Source organism: Triturus cristatus, chromosome 12, assembly GCF_964204655.1.
Source record: "Triturus cristatus chromosome 12, aTriCri1.1, whole genome shotgun sequence".
Classification (NCBI taxonomy): Eukaryota; Metazoa; Chordata; class Amphibia; order Caudata; family Salamandridae; genus Triturus; species Triturus cristatus.
Window position 1 is genome coordinate 508,990,237 of NC_140595.1, and position 20,301 is coordinate 509,010,537.

The 20,301-nt window shown below is 43.3% G+C and overlaps 3 long non-coding RNA genes across 3 annotated transcripts; 1 reads left to right on the forward strand and 2 right to left on the reverse strand.

Annotated features, from left to right (window-relative positions):
• Positions 1-1,372: 1,372 nt before the first annotated feature.
• On the reverse strand, positions 1,373-2,126 carry LOC146776160 (uncharacterized). The gene is made up of 3 exons (XR_014972245.1): positions 2,033-2,126; positions 1,872-1,928; positions 1,373-1,791 (listed from the first exon to the last, which is right to left on the reverse strand). It is a non-coding gene; the product is annotated as an uncharacterized LOC146776160 (long non-coding RNA).
• Positions 2,127-6,754: 4,628 nt separating this feature from the next.
• LOC146776161 (uncharacterized) lies at positions 6,755-7,508 on the reverse strand. The gene is made up of 3 exons (XR_014972246.1): positions 7,415-7,508; positions 7,254-7,310; positions 6,755-7,173 (listed from the first exon to the last, which is right to left on the reverse strand). It is a non-coding gene; the product is annotated as an uncharacterized LOC146776161 (long non-coding RNA).
• A 9,325-nt stretch (positions 7,509-16,833) lies between these two features.
• LOC146776162 (uncharacterized) lies at positions 16,834-17,587 on the forward strand. The gene is made up of 3 exons (XR_014972252.1): positions 16,834-16,927; positions 17,032-17,088; positions 17,169-17,587. It is a non-coding gene; the product is annotated as an uncharacterized LOC146776162 (long non-coding RNA).
• The last annotated feature ends 2,714 nt before the right edge of the window (positions 17,588-20,301 follow it).

Sequence of the window (20,301 nt, forward strand, 5' to 3'; positions counted from 1 at the left end):
AAGCCCAGGGTGAACAAACAAAAGTGTCGAAGACAAGAAAAGAGCTGGAGGGCTGACTATAACTCTGATGAAAAAGCAAAATAAAGTTCAGCCTAGCTAGCTATAAGACTTTGATCACCAAGGAAAAGGTGAACGATTTTAGTAGTTAGACCAAAGAAGCCAACCATTCTACAAGAAATGTGTTCTAGACAGTCGCTATGCTTACCAAGAAGTCATCCAAGAGTCTTTGTCCCATTAACCAATCATTTGTTAGCTCTTTGGACAACATTTTTCTGCATAATATTGAAACGATATGCAATAAGTTCACTTCCTCTCATACCTCCAAATGTGCAGAAAATCCTAAAAGAGTTCACCTCACCATCCTTAGAGGAGGTTACCAATATACTGAGTTACACATCCTCTGGCTCCCCCATGACCCTTGCCCTCCAAGGGTGTCTAACCTTGTGACAAAGAACAGTGCCCCTCCGCTCTTACACATTTTTCATTGCATGTTCCTAATTGGTAATTTCCCATCTGTTTGGAAGAAAGTCTTGGTATCCTTGCTGCTAAAAAAGCTTTCTTGGATCATAAGGTTCCAATCCGCTCCCATCTCATTTCATGTCTACCCTTGCCCACAAAAATCACCGAGAATGCCATGAACATCCAATTTGCCAAGCAGATACAATTCAATAGCCTCTTGGACGCCACCCAGTTTGGCTTCCGCAGCAGCCACAGCACAGAGTCTGCTCTGCTAAAGGCTACTGAGGATCAGGCAGATGCTCAATCAGGGTGGTGGTTGCTGCTCTCATCCTTCCTGATCTCTTAGCAGCATTTGACACTGCCAATCACAGGCTGCTGCTGGATCGTCTAGCTAATATTGGGTCACTGGCTTAGCTTGGGATCTGCTGAAATCTTTCCTCTCAGAGCATGAGCAATTGGTGCGGCTAAATGAGCTTGGCTCACACTTCTTTTCTCTTCCTTGTGTGGTCCCCCAGGGGTCCTCACTTAGTCAGACACTTTTTAATGTCTACGTCACCCTTTTGACTGACCTTATATAATTATTCGGATTCTCTTTAACCTCTTAAGAAGACAACACCCAAATTGTTATTTCCCTAGCTCAAAATGACATAGGCTCAGGATCCAGATTTTGGAATGTATACAGGCAGTCAATAGCTGGATGGACAGAAATTGTTTAAAATTGAATTCAGATAAAACTGAAGTGATGCTTTTTGGTGCCCAATTCTCTTTGTGTGTTATGTTTCAATGGGGTAACCCGATAGACCACTGGACTCGGGTGTATAGATTGGTATATGAAAAAACAGTCACAGTGGAGCAGTTTATCTTAATAAAAACACAAGTATGTGAGTATACACTTAAATCGAGTTATGACAACACCTTATTGAGATACACAAATGACCTCATTTAATCATATTCAGCATAGAAAAGGGTCAACATTTCAACCTATTAAATAGACAAATGCATGTCACAATCATCATTTTCAATTACTACGGGTGTAAGTGAAGTGAAAAGTGCAACATAAATCGGGATAAGTGCAGACAAAGTGAAGGGGAAGGTCGTGTGTTTTAGAACATCCAAAATGAATTTGAAGACCTAACCTGCCACTCGAATGGCAATAACACAAATGCAATAACATTAGCAAGAAAAGCAGTTGTACAATCACTGTCAGTCTTGTGTATTAAACAAAGGGAAAAGTCGTCGACGTTTCGACCCCTAATCGAGCCAGCAATTAGGAAATCTTGGAAGCGGGGTCTTCTTCAGGACCAGCGGGGGGTAGGGAAGAAGGACTTACACCTAGAGATAATGAGTAGTATTAATACGGTGTGTCTCTAGGATCATTAATTGTCATGAGGTAGAAATAAGATGATATTTACCAGCAACAGCAAGGAAAACTCATGCTGGATTATTTGTGGAGTGGGCCCGAACGGCTCCTAAAACAAAACAAAAACAAAAAGACGGAACAAGGGGAGATTGTACATCTGTATGAGGTCTCAATTGGGGCCTGTTGGCCAAAGCAAGATGGTGTATTACTCACCATTCAATGTTGAACAACCGGTGCTATTGATGGCAATATTCTTGTCGGTATGTGATGAATCACAGTGGGCAGTGGTTCAAAAGTAACCAACGCTGGGGGGGTAAAGAAATTGAATTTCAAATCACCACTTAGTTTGAAGATGTACCAAAACCAAATAAGGTACAAACATCAAAGGACCCACACAAGTGACGGGAAAACTATGGGGGCAAATGTATCTAAAAATGTCTAAAAAGGGAGTCACCGTGAGGGGACATCAAGGGTAACTATGGGCAGCGCTGCGGGGTTTGGAGGATATGAATCCGCTAAATTTAAGAAGAACATCCAGCGTGTTATGGACTTAACACGTAACAAGCCCCAACCTCTGAAAGCCCGGACAATAAGTATGAGGCAGGCGAAGATGAGAGATTAAGCTCGCAGCGTTTCACAAAATCAAAACTTGAAAAAATATATAAAACCGCCTAACGGCTCTAAAGCATGGAAACTAATTACATATGGTTCTTATTATAACTCAACCCAACTACGATGTGGCCAACAACGGAAGAATAGCAAATGGAGAGGTGAAGAGGGGCAGCTTTTAATCTCTTAGTGGAGCAAAAAGAAAGTGAGAAGCGCGGTGAATTGCAATCTCTTGGAAGACGCGCGCTTGCTCCGCGGCATGACATACCTCCCAGGTAGCGTCGACAACATCTGACAGCTAACCCTGGGAAGTGTCAGGTCGCTCATTAAGTAACTGACGAAAACAAGTACGTCAGCAAGAGGCACGTGACGAGCCCATTGGACCGGGGCAGGGGGTGTGTCTGTAACAACGCAGCTGAAAGCTCAGATGCTGCAAAACTGAAAGTGTTAACCCGTGATCGACAGACAGCGTTCAAAGGCGCGCGAAGGGCACTTAAATGTGTCAATTGAAACTGCTGTGTTACAGCTTACACTCTAAGTTTCTTGTTTACAACATTGAAGCATAATATTTTCAGCGTTGTGCGTTAATGCAAAAAATAGGTAAAGCCACTTAGTCAAATGTACGTCAGCTTGGAAACCATGAACATGAAAAACAAATCATAGAGCAGCATATAAAATAGAGGCAAGCATTAACGTATCCTATTTAAAATGTATGCAACGAGGTAGTGACCTGACTGCAAAAGCAGCTTACATTCTGAAGCAGAGATAAATCGCCCTCAACAAGATAACAATATATGTCTAGATAGAGTGTAGTTCAGATTTTGAAAGGGAATCAAGGCAATAGTAGGTTCCAGGGGCGGAAAAAATGTGTCATGCAGCAAATGATTATGGATGGTCAAGATTACCCCATATTTTAGGCTAGGTGTTATTCAACAGGGATAATTGTGCATACGTAGCGTCAAGTTCGTTAAGGCCATTGAGGACAGAGTCAAACCTGTCCATCCATTTACATTCACGAGTGTTGAGGATTGCTCCCAGGTCGCCTCCCCTGATACCCAGAGTGATGGCCTCCAGAACTAGCCATTTCATCGATTCAGGGGGGTGATTAAATGCTGAAAAATGTTCAACCATGGGGGCCCCCGTGGTATTGCATCTTATTCTGCTACAGTGTTGTAGGATACGGCATTTAATCCTCTGAGTGGTCTGACCCACATATATCTTATTGCAGGGACAGACAATGGCGTAAATCACATTCTTAGTGTTACAATTTGTCAATGTTTTTAGGGGCACCGTGCAATTGTTCAATTGAAACACTTTAGTTTCAATAGTGAGACCACAGGCTTTACATTGTCCACATTTGACATGGCCTACTGGTGCCGGTAGTTGCCACATTGATTCGATTGTTGGCTTAGGCGGTGTGTCCAAAAAGGATTTTACTACTTGATCACGGACATTTCTACCTTTCTTAAAAGAGTGCATGGGTGGTTCGGGAAGATGTAGTTCCGATGATACCAAATGCCAGTGTTTGTTAATGATATGCCGAATTTCGTTACTCCTGGTGTTGAAGGTGGTAACGCATATTAGCCTGTTGGGGTCCTCGGTACGATTCTTTGGAGTTAAAAGCGTGTCCCTATGGTTGAACCACGCTCTCTTGCGAGCTCTCTTAACCAACCGTCTGGGGTAGCCACGTTCAATCAGTCTGGCAATCAAATCATCAGATTCATTGAAGAAATCCTCCTTCCGTGTACAATTTCTCCTGATCCTTAGGAACTGGCCAAAGGGTAGATTATCACGCAGGCCTCTTGGGTGGTGACTCCCATATCTGAGTAGCGTGTTTCTCTCAGTAGGTTTACGGTAAAGAGTCGTATATAGGCACTCATCCGCGGTTTTGATAGAAATGTCCAGAAAGTCAATGGTGGACTTGTCTTTGTGAATTGTGAACTGGATGTCGCCTGTTCTCTCATTGAGCCATTTGAAAAAATTGTTGAGTTCTGAATCACTGCCTGTCCAAATCATGAGGACATCATCGATGTACCGCTTCCAGTACGCAACTTGCCTCTTAAATGGATTAGTAATGTTGTTCACAAAGGTCTGCTCAAAATCGTCCATGTACAGGATCGCCAGGTCCGGTGCAAAGCTGGCCCCCATCGCAACACCTTTAGTCTGCATAAAATACTCATTCTGGAAGAGGAAAAAGTTTTGTGTCATCGCTATAGTGAGCAACTGAATTATGAACTCGGATGGAACATGTGTGGGTTGTGTTCTTGTGTCCAAATATTTTGACATCACATCTAGAGCATGTTGTTGTGGTATGCTGGTATATAGTGACACAATATCCAGCGTGACAAGAATCTGGGTATCTGGATTGAAAGACATACCATCAATTAAATTGATGACCTGCATTGTGTCTCGTACATATGACCTGGTTTGTTCAGCCAAAGGTTTTAGAAAGAAGTCCACGTATTTACACAATGGTTCAAGGATAGACCCACATCCAGACACTATGGGGCGCCCAGGCGGTCGTTGTTGATTCTTATGAACTTTCGGTAAGGTGTAAATCGTTGGAACGCGTGGATGAGTCTGGTTCAAGTAGGCAAATTCCAAATTCGAAAGGAAACCTTGGGCAAGGCCATCTTGAGTTGTCCGCAAAATCATGCTGCTGATTTTCTTGGAAGGATTGGAATTTAATCTGGTGTAACTGACACCGTCATTCAGTTGAGAGTAAATCTCGTCCTTGTAATCCTCCACATTCTGAAGCACAATGGCACCACCCTTATCCGCAGGTTTGATGACAATGGAGCGATTGTTTTTTAAGTCATCAAGGGCTTTCCTTTCACCACTAGTAACGTTATGAGTTACATATTTCTTGATGGAACACGTGTTGAGGGCCTCCTTGAGCACAATACTCTCATAAGTTAACAGGTGATGTGAAACCATTTGTGAGGTTGGAGTAAAGGAGGATGGAGTCCGGAGTCCAGTGCAAGATGTCGTAGATTGACTTGGGGACTGACGGAAAAAATAGCGTAACCTCATCTTACGAAAAAAACGGTGTAATTCAGTTTGTAGATTGAATTTATTAGGGTATGCGGTAGGGACGTACGATAGCCCTTTACTGAGAACCTTATGTTCATCATTAGTCAATACATGGTTGGACAAGTTCATAATAGGGTCCTTGATGGTGCTCACCAGCGATAGACTCGGCGTCTCGTTTGAATTTCCCCATGCTGTTCCTGGGGGAAATGTACTTGTTTCTGGGCAGGGGTCATTCCTTGGGGTAGGCCTCGGCCCCATCCTTGTTGTAGGTGGCCGCGTCCCCGGCCTCTGTTCCAGTTCCAGTTCGTATTCCTTCCTCTTGGTGGTCGCCATTGTCTGTCCTCTAAAAAAGAAGGACCCGATGGTGGATAATATGCCGTGTCCTGGCCTTGGTAGTTAACACTACTACCTGCTTGTTCACTGTCGCTTCCAGTGGATCCTGTCGATTCAGAAAAAGTTGTGAAACGACGGGTACCTCTGAATCCACCCCTTCCTCTATTGAAAAAACGACCTTGTTGATCCTGTTTGTAGTAGTCGTCGTGTAAATATGGGTAGGTCAACTTCTTGTCATAGACACGTACGTCTTTGGAGAGTTTGTCGAGCTTCTTTGCTTGAGTATTAATATCGAATTCTTTGATTGTTTTCTCAAGGCGCTCCAAGGCTTCTTTGGCGTTCGTTAAAGCGTTGTCAGTAGAGATATCGCGTTTAAGATCTGCGATTTCTTTCATAAGTTTCTCGACCTGTTCAAGGGCTGTTTCTACCCCCAGCACCATCCAGTGCCGCGAGCAGTTATTGGCAACAAAACTGAAGCCCTCCTTGAACTTGGGCTGATCCACAAAGATCGCAGGTTCGTTCTTGACTTGTAATCCTACCGGGATGACATTAGCCTGTAAGTATTTGGTCAGGACGTGTCCGTGTAATCTTGTACGGATTAGCTTTTTCTCCAGTCTTTCCAATTTGTTAATCTTCTCGTTGAGAGACACATCTATGTTGGGAGTGTTGGAGGTTATGAAAAGGTTAGTGGGGTCCTGAATGAGATTGGCGATGTACTCCTCAGTATATGATAAAGTTTCACTTGCCGTCATAATGTGAGAAAATAAATTAAATGAGCTAAAAGCAAAAACCCTCGCAGGAAAACCTGCACTAGGATATGTTATGTTTCAATGGGGTAACCCGATAGACCACTGGACTCGGGTGTATAGATTGGTATATGAAAAAACAGTCACAGTGGAGCAGTTTATCTTAATAAAAACACAAGTATGTGAGTATACACTTAAATCGAGTTATGACAACACCTTATTGAGATACACAAATGACCTCATTTAATCATATTCAGCATAGAAAAGGGTCAACATTTCAACCTATTAAATAGACAAATGCATGTCACAATCATCATTTTCAATTACTACGGGTGTAAGTGAAGTGAAAAGTGCAACATAAATCGGGATAAGTGCAGACAAAGTGAAGGGGAAGGTCGTGTGTTTTAGAACATCCAAAATGAATTTGAAGACCTAACCTGCCACTCGAATGGCAATAACACAAATGCAATAACATTAGCAAGAAAAGCAGTTGTACAATCACTGTCAGTCTTGTGTATTAAACAAAGGGAAAAGTCGTCGACGTTTCGACCCCTAATCGAGCCAGCAATTAGGAAATCTTGGAAGCGGGGTCTTCTTCAGGACCAGCGGGGGGTAGGGAAGAAGGACTTACACCTAGAGATAATGAGTAGTATTAATACGGTGTGTCTCTAGGATCATTAATTGTCATGAGGTAGAAATAAGATGATATTTACCAGCAACAGCAAGGAAAACTCATGCTGGATTATTTGTGGAGTGGGCCCGAACGGCTCCTAAAACAAAACAAAAACAAAAAGACGGAACAAGGGGAGATTGTACATCTGTATGAGGTCTCAATTGGGGCCTGTTGGCCAAAGCAAGATGGTGTATTACTCACCATTCAATGTTGAACAACCGGTGCTATTGATGGCAATATTCTTGTCGGTATGTGATGAATCACAGTGGGCAGTGGTTCAAAAGTAACCAACGCTGGGGGGGTAAAGAAATTGAATTTCAAATCACCACTTAGTTTGAAGATGTACCAAAACCAAATAAGGTACAAACATCAAAGGACCCACACAAGTGACGGGAAAACTATGGGGGCAAATGTATCTAAAAATGTCTAAAAAGGGAGTCACCGTGAGGGGACATCAAGGGTAACTATGGGCAGCGCTGCGGGGTTTGGAGGATATGAATCCGCTAAATTTAAGAAGAACATCCAGCGTGTTATGGACTTAACACGTAACAAGCCCCAACCTCTGAAAGCCCGGACAATAAGTATGAGGCAGGCGAAGATGAGAGATTAAGCTCGCAGCGTTTCACAAAATCAAAACTTGAAAAAATATATAAAACCGCCTAACGGCTCTAAAGCATGGAAACTAATTACATATGGTTCTTATTATAACTCAACCCAACTACGATGTGGCCAACAACGGAAGAATAGCAAATGGAGAGGTGAAGAGGGGCAGCTTTTAATCTCTTAGTGGAGCAAAAAGAAAGTGAGAAGCGCGGTGAATTGCAATCTCTTGGAAGACGCGCGCTTGCTCCGCGGCATGACATACCTCCCAGGTAGCGTCGACAACATCTGACAGCTAACCCTGGGAAGTGTCAGGTCGCTCATTAAGTAACTGACGAAAACAAGTACGTCAGCAAGAGGCACGTGACGAGCCCATTGGACCGGGGCAGGGGGTGTGTCTGTAACAACGCAGCTGAAAGCTCAGATGCTGCAAAACTGAAAGTGTTAACCCGTGATCGACAGACAGCGTTCAAAGGCGCGCGAAGGGCACTTAAATGTGTCAATTGAAACTGCTGTGTTACAGCTTACACTCTAAGTTTCTTGTTTACAACATTGAAGCATAATATTTTCAGCGTTGTGCGTTAATGCAAAAAATAGGTAAAGCCACTTAGTCAAATGTACGTCAGCTTGGAAACCATGAACATGAAAAACAAATCATAGAGCAGCATATAAAATAGAGGCAAGCATTAACGTATCCTATTTAAAATGTATGCAACGAGGTAGTGACCTGACTGCAAAAGCAGCTTACATTCTGAAGCAGAGATAAATCGCCCTCAACAAGATAACAATATATGTCTAGATAGAGTGTAGTTCAGATTTTGAAAGGGAATCAAGGCAATAGTAGGTTCCAGGGGCGGAAAAAATGTGTCATGCAGCAAATGATTATGGATGGTCAAGATTACCCCATATTTTAGGCTAGGTGTTATTCAACAGGGATAATTGTGCATACGTAGCGTCAAGTTCGTTAAGGCCATTGAGGACAGAGTCAAACCTGTCCATCCATTTACATTCACGAGTGTTGAGGATTGCTCCCAGGTCGCCTCCCCTGATACCCAGAGTGATGGCCTCCAGAACTAGCCATTTCATCGATTCAGGGGGGTGATTAAATGCTGAAAAATGTTCAACCATGGGGGCCCCCGTGGTATTGCATCTTATTCTGCTACAGTGTTGTAGGATACGGCATTTAATCCTCTGAGTGGTCTGACCCACATATATCTTATTGCAGGGACAGACAATGGCGTAAATCACATTCTTAGTGTTACAATTTGTCAATGTTTTTAGGGGCACCGTGCAATTGTTCAATTGAAACACTTTAGTTTCAATAGTGAGACCACAGGCTTTACATTGTCCACATTTGACATGGCCTACTGGTGCCGGTAGTTGCCACATTGATTCGATTGTTGGCTTAGGCGGTGTGTCCAAAAAGGATTTTACTACTTGATCACGGACATTTCTACCTTTCTTAAAAGAGTGCATGGGTGGTTCGGGAAGATGTAGTTCCGATGATACCAAATGCCAGTGTTTGTTAATGATATGCCGAATTTCGTTACTCCTGGTGTTGAAGGTGGTAACGCATATTAGCCTGTTGGGGTCCTCGGTACGATTCTTTGGAGTTAAAAGCGTGTCCCTATGGTTGAACCACGCTCTCTTGCGAGCTCTCTTAACCAACCGTCTGGGGTAGCCACGTTCAATCAGTCTGGCAATCAAATCATCAGATTCATTGAAGAAATCCTCCTTCCGTGTACAATTTCTCCTGATCCTTAGGAACTGGCCAAAGGGTAGATTATCACGCAGGCCTCTTGGGTGGTGACTCCCATATCTGAGTAGCGTGTTTCTCTCAGTAGGTTTACGGTAAAGAGTCGTATATAGGCACTCATCCGCGGTTTTGATAGAAATGTCCAGAAAGTCAATGGTGGACTTGTCTTTGTGAATTGTGAACTGGATGTCGCCTGTTCTCTCATTGAGCCATTTGAAAAAATTGTTGAGTTCTGAATCACTGCCTGTCCAAATCATGAGGACATCATCGATGTACCGCTTCCAGTACGCAACTTGCCTCTTAAATGGATTAGTAATGTTGTTCACAAAGGTCTGCTCAAAATCGTCCATGTACAGGATCGCCAGGTCCGGTGCAAAGCTGGCCCCCATCGCAACACCTTTAGTCTGCATAAAATACTCATTCTGGAAGAGGAAAAAGTTTTGTGTCATCGCTATAGTGAGCAACTGAATTATGAACTCGGATGGAACATGTGTGGGTTGTGTTCTTGTGTCCAAATATTTTGACATCACATCTAGAGCATGTTGTTGTGGTATGCTGGTATATAGTGACACAATATCCAGCGTGACAAGAATCTGGGTATCTGGATTGAAAGACATACCATCAATTAAATTGATGACCTGCATTGTGTCTCGTACATATGACCTGGTTTGTTCAGCCAAAGGTTTTAGAAAGAAGTCCACGTATTTACACAATGGTTCAAGGATAGACCCACATCCAGACACTATGGGGCGCCCAGGCGGTCGTTGTTGATTCTTATGAACTTTCGGTAAGGTGTAAATCGTTGGAACGCGTGGATGAGTCTGGTTCAAGTAGGCAAATTCCAAATTCGAAAGGAAACCTTGGGCAAGGCCATCTTGAGTTGTCCGCAAAATCATGCTGCTGATTTTCTTGGAAGGATTGGAATTTAATCTGGTGTAACTGACACCGTCATTCAGTTGAGAGTAAATCTCGTCCTTGTAATCCTCCACATTCTGAAGCACAATGGCACCACCCTTATCCGCAGGTTTGATGACAATGGAGCGATTGTTTTTTAAGTCATCAAGGGCTTTCCTTTCACCACTAGTAACGTTATGAGTTACATATTTCTTGATGGAACACGTGTTGAGGGCCTCCTTGAGCACAATACTCTCATAAGTTAACAGGTGATGTGAAACCATTTGTGAGGTTGGAGTAAAGGAGGATGGAGTCCGGAGTCCAGTGCAAGATGTCGTAGATTGACTTGGGGACTGACGGAAAAAATAGCGTAACCTCATCTTACGAAAAAAACGGTGTAATTCAGTTTGTAGATTGAATTTATTAGGGTATGCGGTAGGGACGTACGATAGCCCTTTACTGAGAACCTTATGTTCATCATTAGTCAATACATGGTTGGACAAGTTCATAATAGGGTCCTTGATGGTGCTCACCAGCGATAGACTCGGCGTCTCGTTTGAATTTCCCCATGCTGTTCCTGGGGGAAATGTACTTGTTTCTGGGCAGGGGTCATTCCTTGGGGTAGGCCTCGGCCCCATCCTTGTTGTAGGTGGCCGCGTCCCCGGCCTCTGTTCCAGTTCCAGTTCGTATTCCTTCCTCTTGGTGGTCGCCATTGTCTGTCCTCTAAAAAAGAAGGACCCGATGGTGGATAATATGCCGTGTCCTGGCCTTGGTAGTTAACACTACTACCTGCTTGTTCACTGTCGCTTCCAGTGGATCCTGTCGATTCAGAAAAAGTTGTGAAACGACGGGTACCTCTGAATCCACCCCTTCCTCTATTGAAAAAACGACCTTGTTGATCCTGTTTGTAGTAGTCGTCGTGTAAATATGGGTAGGTCAACTTCTTGTCATAGACACGTACGTCTTTGGAGAGTTTGTCGAGCTTCTTTGCTTGAGTATTAATATCGAATTCTTTGATTGTTTTCTCAAGGCGCTCCAAGGCTTCTTTGGCGTTCGTTAAAGCGTTGTCAGTAGAGATATCGCGTTTAAGATCTGCGATTTGCTTTGGCCAACAGGCCCCAATTGAGACCTCATACAGATGTACAATCTCCCCTTGTTCCGTCTTTTTGTTTTTGTTTTGTTTTAGGAGCCGTTCGGGCCCACTCCACAAATAATCCAGCATGAGTTTTCCTTGCTGTTGCTGGTAAATATCATCTTATTTCTACCTCATGACAATTAATGATCCTAGAGACACACCGTATTAATACTACTCATTATCTCTAGGTGTAAGTCCTTCTTCCCTACCCCCCGCTGGTCCTGAAGAAGACCCCGCTTCCAAGATTTCCTAATTGCTGGCTCGATTAGGGGTCGAAACGTCGACGACTTTTCCCTTTGTTTAATACACAAGACTGACAGTGATTGTACAACTGCTTTTCTTGCTAATGTTATTGCATTTGTGTTATTGCCATTCGAGTGGCAGGTTAGGTCTTCAAATTCATTTTGGATGTTCTAAAACACACGACCTTCCCCTTCACTTTGTCTGCACTTATCCCGATTTATGTTGCACTTTTCACTTCACTTACACCCGTAGTAATTGAAAATGATGATTGTGACATGCATTTGTCTATTTAATAGGTTGAAATGTTGACCCTTTTCTATGCTGAATATGATTAAATGAGGTCATTTGTGTATCTCAATAAGGTGTTGTCATAACTCGATTTAAGTGTATACTCACATACTTGTGTTTTTATTAAGATAAACTGCTCCACTGTGACTGTTTTTTCATATACCAATCTATACACCCGAGTCCAGTGGTCTATCGGGTTACCCCATTGAAACATAACATATCCTAGTGCAGGTTTTCCTGCGAGGGTTTTTGCTTTTAGCTCATTTAATTTATTTTCTCACATTATGACGGCAAGTGAAACTTTATCATATACTGAGGAGTACATCGCCAATCTCATTCAGGACCCCACTAACCTTTTCATAACCTCCAACACTCCCAACATAGATGTGTCTCTCAACGAGAAGATTAACAAATTGGAAAGACTGGAGAAAAAGCTAATCCGTACAAGATTACACGGACACGTCCTGACCAAATACTTACAGGCTAATGTCATCCCGGTAGGATTACAAGTCAAGAACGAACCTGCGATCTTTGTGGATCAGCCCAAGTTCAAGGAGGGCTTCAGTTTTGTTGCCAATAACTGCTCGCGGCACTGGATGGTGCTGGGGGTAGAAACAGCCCTTGAACAGGTCGAGAAACTTATGAAAGAAATCGCAGATCTTAAACGCGATATCTCTACTGACAATGCTTTAACGAACGCCAAAGAAGCCTTGGAGCGCCTTGAGAAAACAATCAAAGAATTCGATATTAATACTCAAGCAAAGAAGCTCGACAAACTCTCCAAAGACGTACGTGTCTATGACAAGAAGTTGACCTACCCATATTTACACGACGACTACTACAAACAGGATCAACAAGGTCGTTTTTTCAATAGAGGAAGGGGTGGATTCAGAGGTACCCGTCGTTTCACAACTTTTTCTGAATCGACAGGATCCACTGGAAGCGACAGTGAACAAGCAGGTAGTAGTGTTAACTACCAAGGCCAGGACACGGCATATTATCCACCATCGGGTCCTTCTTTTTTAGAGGACAGACAATGGCGACCACCAAGAGGAAGGAATACGAACTGGAACTGGAACAGAGGCCGGGGACGCGGCCACCTACAACAAGGATGGGGCCGAGGCCTACCCCAAGGAATGACCCCTGCCCAGAAACAAGTACATTTCCCCCAGGAACAGCATGGGGAAATTCAAACGAGACGCCGAGTCTATCGCTGGTGAGCACCATCAAGGACCCTATTATGAACTTGTCCAACCATGTATTGACTAATGATGAACATAAGGTTCTCAGTAAAGGGCTATCGTACGTCCCTACCGCATACCCTAATAAATTCAATCTACAAACTGAATTACACCGTTTTTTTCGTAAGATGAGGTTACGCTATTTTTTCCGTCAGTCCCCAAGTCAATCTACGACATCTTGCACTGGACTCCGGACTCCATCCTCCTTTACTCCAACCTCACAAATGGTTTCACATCACCTGTTAACTTATGAGAGTATTGTGCTCAAGGAGGCCCTCAACACGTGTTCCATCAAGAAATATGTAACTCATAACGTTACTAGTGGTGAAAGGAAAGCCCTTGATGACTTAAAAAACAATCGCTCCATTGTCATCAAACCTGCGGATAAGGGTGGTGCCATTGTGCTTCAGAATGTGGAGGATTACAAGGACGAGATTTACTCTCAACTGAATGACGGTGTCAGTTACACCAGATTAAATTCCAATCCTTCCAAGAAAATCAGCAGCATGATTTTGCGGACAACTCAAGATGGCCTTGCCCAAGGTTTCCTTTCGAATTTGGAATTTGCCTACTTGAACCAGACTCATCCACGCGTTCCAACGATTTACACCTTACCGAAAGTTCATAAGAATCAACAACGACCGCCTGGGCGCCCCATAGTGTCTGGATGTGGGTCTATCCTTGAACCATTGTGTAAATACGTGGACTTCTTTCTAAAACCTTTGGCTGAACAAACCAGGTCATATGTACGAGACACAATGCAGGTCATCAATTTAATTGATGGTATGTCTTTCAATCCAGATACCCAGATTCTTGTCACGCTGGATATTGTGTCACTATATACCAGCATACCACAACAACATGCTCTAGATGTGATGTCAAAATATTTGGACACAAGAACACAACCCACACATGTTCCATCCGAGTTCATAATTCAGTTGCTCACTATAGCGATGACACAAAACTTTTTCCTCTTCCAGAATGAGTATTTTATGCAGACTAAAGGTGTTGCGATGGGGGCCAGCTTTGCACCGGACCTGGCGATCCTGTACATGGACGATTTTGAGCAGACCTTTGTGAACAACATTACTAATCCATTTAAGAGGCAAGTTGCGTACTGGAAGCGGTACATCGATGATGTCCTCATGATTTGGACAGGCAGTGATTCAGAACTCAACAATTTTTTCAAATGGCTCAATGAGAGAACAGGCGACATCCAGTTCACAATTCACAAAGACAAGTCCACCATTGACTTTCTGGACATTTCTATCAAAACCGCGGATGAGTGCCTATATACGACTCTTTACCGTAAACCTACTGAGAGAAACACGCTACTCAGATATGGGAGTCACCACCCAAGAGGCCTGCGTGATAATCTACCCTTTGGCCAGTTCCTAAGGATCAGGAGAAATTGTACACGGAAGGAGGATTTCTTCAATGAATCTGATGATTTGATTGCCAGACTGATTGAACGTGGCTACCCCAGACGGTTGGTTAAGAGAGCTCGCAAGAGAGCGTGGTTCAACCATAGGGACACGCTTTTAACTCCAAAGAATCGTACCGAGGACCCCAACAGGCTAATATGCGTTACCACCTTCAACACCAGGAGTAACGAAATTCGGCATATCATTAACAAACACTGGCATTTGGTATCATCGGAACTACATCTTCCCGAACCACCCATGCACTCTTTTAAGAAAGGTAGAAATGTCCGTGATCAAGTAGTAAAATCCTTTTTGGACACACCGCCTAAGCCAACAATCGAATCAATGTGGCAACTACCGGCACCAGTAGGCCATGTCAAATGTGGACAATGTAAAGCCTGTGGTCTCACTATTGAAACTAAAGTGTTTCAATTGAACAATTGCACGGTGCCCCTAAAAACATTGACAAATTGTAACACTAAGAATGTGATTTACGCCATTGTCTGTCCCTGCAATAAGATATATGTGGGTCAGACCACTCAGAGGATTAAATGCCGTATCCTACAACACTGTAGCAGAATAAGATGCAATACCACGGGGGCCCCCATGGTTGAACATTTTTCAGCATTTAATCACCCCCCTGAATCGATGAAATGGCTAGTTCTGGAGGCCATCACTCTGGGTATCAGGGGAGGCGACCTGGGAGCAATCCTCAACACTCGTGAATGTAAATGGATGGACAGGTTTGACTCTGTCCTCAATGGCCTTAACGAACTTGACGCTACGTATGCACAATTATCCCTGTTGAATAACACCTAGCCTAAAATATGGGGTAATCTTGACCATCCATAATCATTTGCTGCATGACACATTTTTTCCGCCCCTGGAACCTACTATTGCCTTGATTCCCTTTCAAAATCTGAACTACACTCTATCTAGACATATATTGTTATCTTGTTGAGGGCGATTTATCTCTGCTTCAGAATGTAAGCTGCTTTTGCAGTCAGGTCACTACCTCGTTGCATACATTTTAAATAGGATACGTTAATGCTTGCCTCTATTTTATATGCTGCTCTATGATTTGTTTTTCATGTTCATGGTTTCCAAGCTGACGTACATTTGACTAAGTGGCTTTACCTATTTTTTGCATTAACGCACAACGCTGAAAATATTATGCTTCAATGTTGTAAACAAGAAACTTAGAGTGTAAGCTGTAACACAGCAGTTTCAATTGACACATTTAAGTGCCCTTCGCGCGCCTTTGAACGCTGTCTGTCGATCACGGGTTAACACTTTCAGTTTTGCAGCATCTGAGCTTTCAGCTGCGTTGTTACAGACACACCCCCTGCCCCGGTCCAATGGGCTCGTCACGTGCCTCTTGCTGACGTACTTGTTTTCGTCAGTTACTTAATGAGCGACCTGACACTTCCCAGGGTTAGCTGTCAGATGTTGTCGACGCTACCTGGGAGGTATGTCATGCCGCGGAGCAAGCGCGCGTCTTCCAAGAGATTGCAATTCACCGCGCTTCTCACTTTCTTTTTGCTCCACTAAGAGATTAAAAGCTGCCCCTCTTCACCTCTCCATTTGCTATTCTTCCGTTGTTGGCCACATCGTAGTTGGGTTGAGTTATAATAAGAACCATATGTAATTAGTTTCCATGCTTTAGAGCCGTTAGGCGGTTTTATATATTTTTTCAAGTTTTGATTTTGTGAAACGCTGCGAGCTTAATCTCTCATCTTCGCCTGCCTCATACTTATTGTCCGGGCTTTCAGAGGTTGGGGCTTGTTACGTGTTAAGTCCATAACACGCTGGATGTTCTTCTTAAATTTAGCGGATTCATATCCTCCAAACCCCGCAGCGCTGCCCATAGTTACCCTTGATGTCCCCTCACGGTGACTCCCTTTTTAGACATTTTTAGATACATTTGCCCCCATAGTTTTCCCGTCACTTGTGTGGGTCCTTTGATGTTTGTACCTTATTTGGTTTTGGTACATCTTCAAACTAAGTGGTGATTTGAAATTCAATTTCTTTACCCCCCCAGCGTTGGTTACTTTTGAACCACTGCCCACTGTGATTCATCACATACCGACAAGAATATTGCCATCAATAGCACCGGTTGTTCAACATTGAATGGTGAGTAATACACCATCTTGCTTTGGCCAACAGGCCCCAATTGAGACCTCATACAGATGTACAATCTCCCCTTGTTCCGTCTTTTTGTTTTTGTTTTGTTTTAGGAGCCGTTCGGGCCCACTCCACAAATAATCCAGCATGAGTTTTCCTTGCTGTTGCTGGTAAATATCATCTTATTTCTACCTCATGACAATTAATGATCCTAGAGACACACCGTATTAATACTACTCATTATCTCTAGGTGTAAGTCCTTCTTCCCTACCCCCCGCTGGTCCTGAAGAAGACCCCGCTTCCAAGATTTCCTAATTGCTGGCTCGATTAGGGGTCGAAACGTCGACGACTTTTCCCTTTGTTTAATACACAAGACTGACAGTGATTGTACAACTGCTTTTCTTGCTAATGTTATTGCATTTGTGTTATTGCCATTCGAGTGGCAGGTTAGGTCTTCAAATTCATTTTGGATGTTCTAAAACACACGACCTTCCCCTTCACTTTGTCTGCACTTATCCCGATTTATGTTGCACTTTTCACTTCACTTACACCCGTAGTAATTGAAAATGATGATTGTGACATGCATTTGTCTATTTAATAGGTTGAAATGTTGACCCTTTTCTATGCTGAATATGATTAAATGAGGTCATTTGTGTATCTCAATAAGGTGTTGTCATAACTCGATTTAAGTGTATACTCACATACTTGTGTTTTTATTAAGATAAACTGCTCCACTGTGACTGTTTTTTCATATACCAATCTATACACCCGAGTCCAGTGGTCTATCGGGTTACCCCATTGAAACATAACATATCCTAGTGCAGGTTTTCCTGCGAGGGTTTTTGCTTTTAGCTCATTTAATTTATTTTCTCACATTATGACGGCAAGTGAAACTTTATCATATACTGAGGAGTACATCGCCAATCTCATTCAGGACCCCACTAACCTTTTCATAACCTCCAACACTCCCAACATAGATGTGTCTCTCAACGAGAAGATTAACAAATTGGAAAGACTGGAGAAAAAGCTAATCCGTACAAGATTACACGGACACGTCCTGACCAAATACTTACAGGCTAATGTCATCCCGGTAGGATTACAAGTCAAGAACGAACCTGCGATCTTTGTGGATCAGCCCAAGTTCAAGGAGGGCTTCAGTTTTGTTGCCAATAACTGCTCGCGGCACTGGATGGTGCTGGGGGTAGAAACAGCCCTTGAACAGGTCGAGAAACTTATGAAAGAAATCGCAGATCTTAAACGCGATATCTCTACTGACAACGCTTTAACGAACGCCAAAGAAGCCTTGGAGCGCCTTGAGAAAACAATCAAAGAATTCGATATTAATACTCAAGCAAAGAAGCTCGACAAACTCTCCAAAGACGTACGTGTCTATGACAAGAAGTTGACCTACCCATATTTACACGACGACTACTACAAACAGGATCAACAAGGTCGTTTTTTCAATAGAGGAAGGGGTGGATTCAGAGGTACCCGTCGTTTCACAACTTTTTCTGAATCGACAGGATCCACTGGAAGCGACAGTGAACAAGCAGGTAGTAGTGTTAACTACCAAGGCCAGGACACGGCATATTATCCACCATCGGGTCCTTCTTTTTTAGAGGACAGACAATGGCGACCACCAAGAGGAAGGAATACGAACTGGAACTGGAACAGAGGCCGGGGACGCGGCCACCTACAACAAGGATGGGGCCGAGGCCTACCCCAAGGAATGACCCCTGCCCAGAAACAAGTACATTTCCCCCAGGAACAGCATGGGGAAATTCAAACGAGACGCCGAGTCTATCGCTGGTGAGCACCATCAAGGACCCTATTATGAACTTGTCCAACCATGTATTGACTAATGATGAACATAAGGTTCTCAGTAAAGGGCTATCGTACGTCCCTACCGCATACCCTAATAAATTCAATCTACAAACTGAATTACACCGTTTTTTTCGTAAGATGAGGTTACGCTATTTTTTCCGTCAGTCCCCAAGTCAATCTACGACATCTTGCACTGGACTCCGGACTCCATCCTCCTTTACTCCAACCTCACAAATGGTTTCACATCACCTGTTAACTTATGAGAGTATTGTGCTCAAGGAGGCCCTCAACACGTGTTCCATCAAGAAATATGTAACTCATAACGTTACTAGTGGTGAAAGGAAAGCCCTTGATGACTTAAAAAACAATCGCTCCATTGTCATCAAACCTGCGGATAAGGGTGGTGCCATTGTGCTTCAGAATGTGGAGGATTACAAGGACGAGATTTACTCTCAACTGAATGACGGTGTCAGTTACACCAGATTAAATTCCAATCCTTCCAAGAAAATCAGCAGCATGATTTTGCGGACAACTCAAGATGGCCTTGCCCAAGGTTTCCTTTCGAATTTGGAATTTGCCTACTTGAACCAGACTCATCCACGCGTTCCAACGATTTACACCTTACCGAAAGTTCATAAGAATCAACAACGACCGCCTGGGCGCCCCATAGTGTCTGGATGTGGGTCTATCCTTGAACCATTGTGTAAATACGTGGACTTCTTTCTAAAACCTTTGGCTGAACAAACCAGGTCATATGTACGAGACACAATGCAGGTCATCAATTTAATTGATGGTATGTCTTTCAATCCAGATACCCAGATTCTTGTCACGCTGGATATTGTGTCACTATATACCAGCATACCACAACAACATGCTCTAGATGTGATGTCAAAATATTTGGACACAAGAACACAACCCACACATGTTCCATCCGAGTTCATAATTCAGTTGCTCACTATAGCGATGACACAAAACTTTTTCCTCTTCCAGAATGAGTATTTTATGCAGACTAAAGGTGTTGCGATGGGGGCCAGCTTTGCACCGGACCTGGCGATCCTGTACATGGACGATTTTGAGCAGACCTTTGTGAACAACATTACTAATCCATTTAAGAGGCAAGTTGCGTACTGGAAGCGGTACATCGATGATGTCCTCATGATTTGGACAGGCAGTGATTCAGAACTCAACAATTTTTTCAAATGGCTCAATGAGAGAACAGGCGACATCCAGTTCACAATTCACAAAGACAAGTCCACCATTGACTTTCTGGACATTTCTATCAAAACCGCGGATGAGTGCCTATATACGACTCTTTACCGTAAACCTACTGAGAGAAACACGCTACTCAGATATGGGAGTCACCACCCAAGAGGCCTGCGTGATAATCTACCCTTTGGCCAGTTCCTAAGGATCAGGAGAAATTGTACACGGAAGGAGGATTTCTTCAATGAATCTGATGATTTGATTGCCAGACTGATTGAACGTGGCTACCCCAGACGGTTGGTTAAGAGAGCTCGCAAGAGAGCGTGGTTCAACCATAGGGACACGCTTTTAACTCC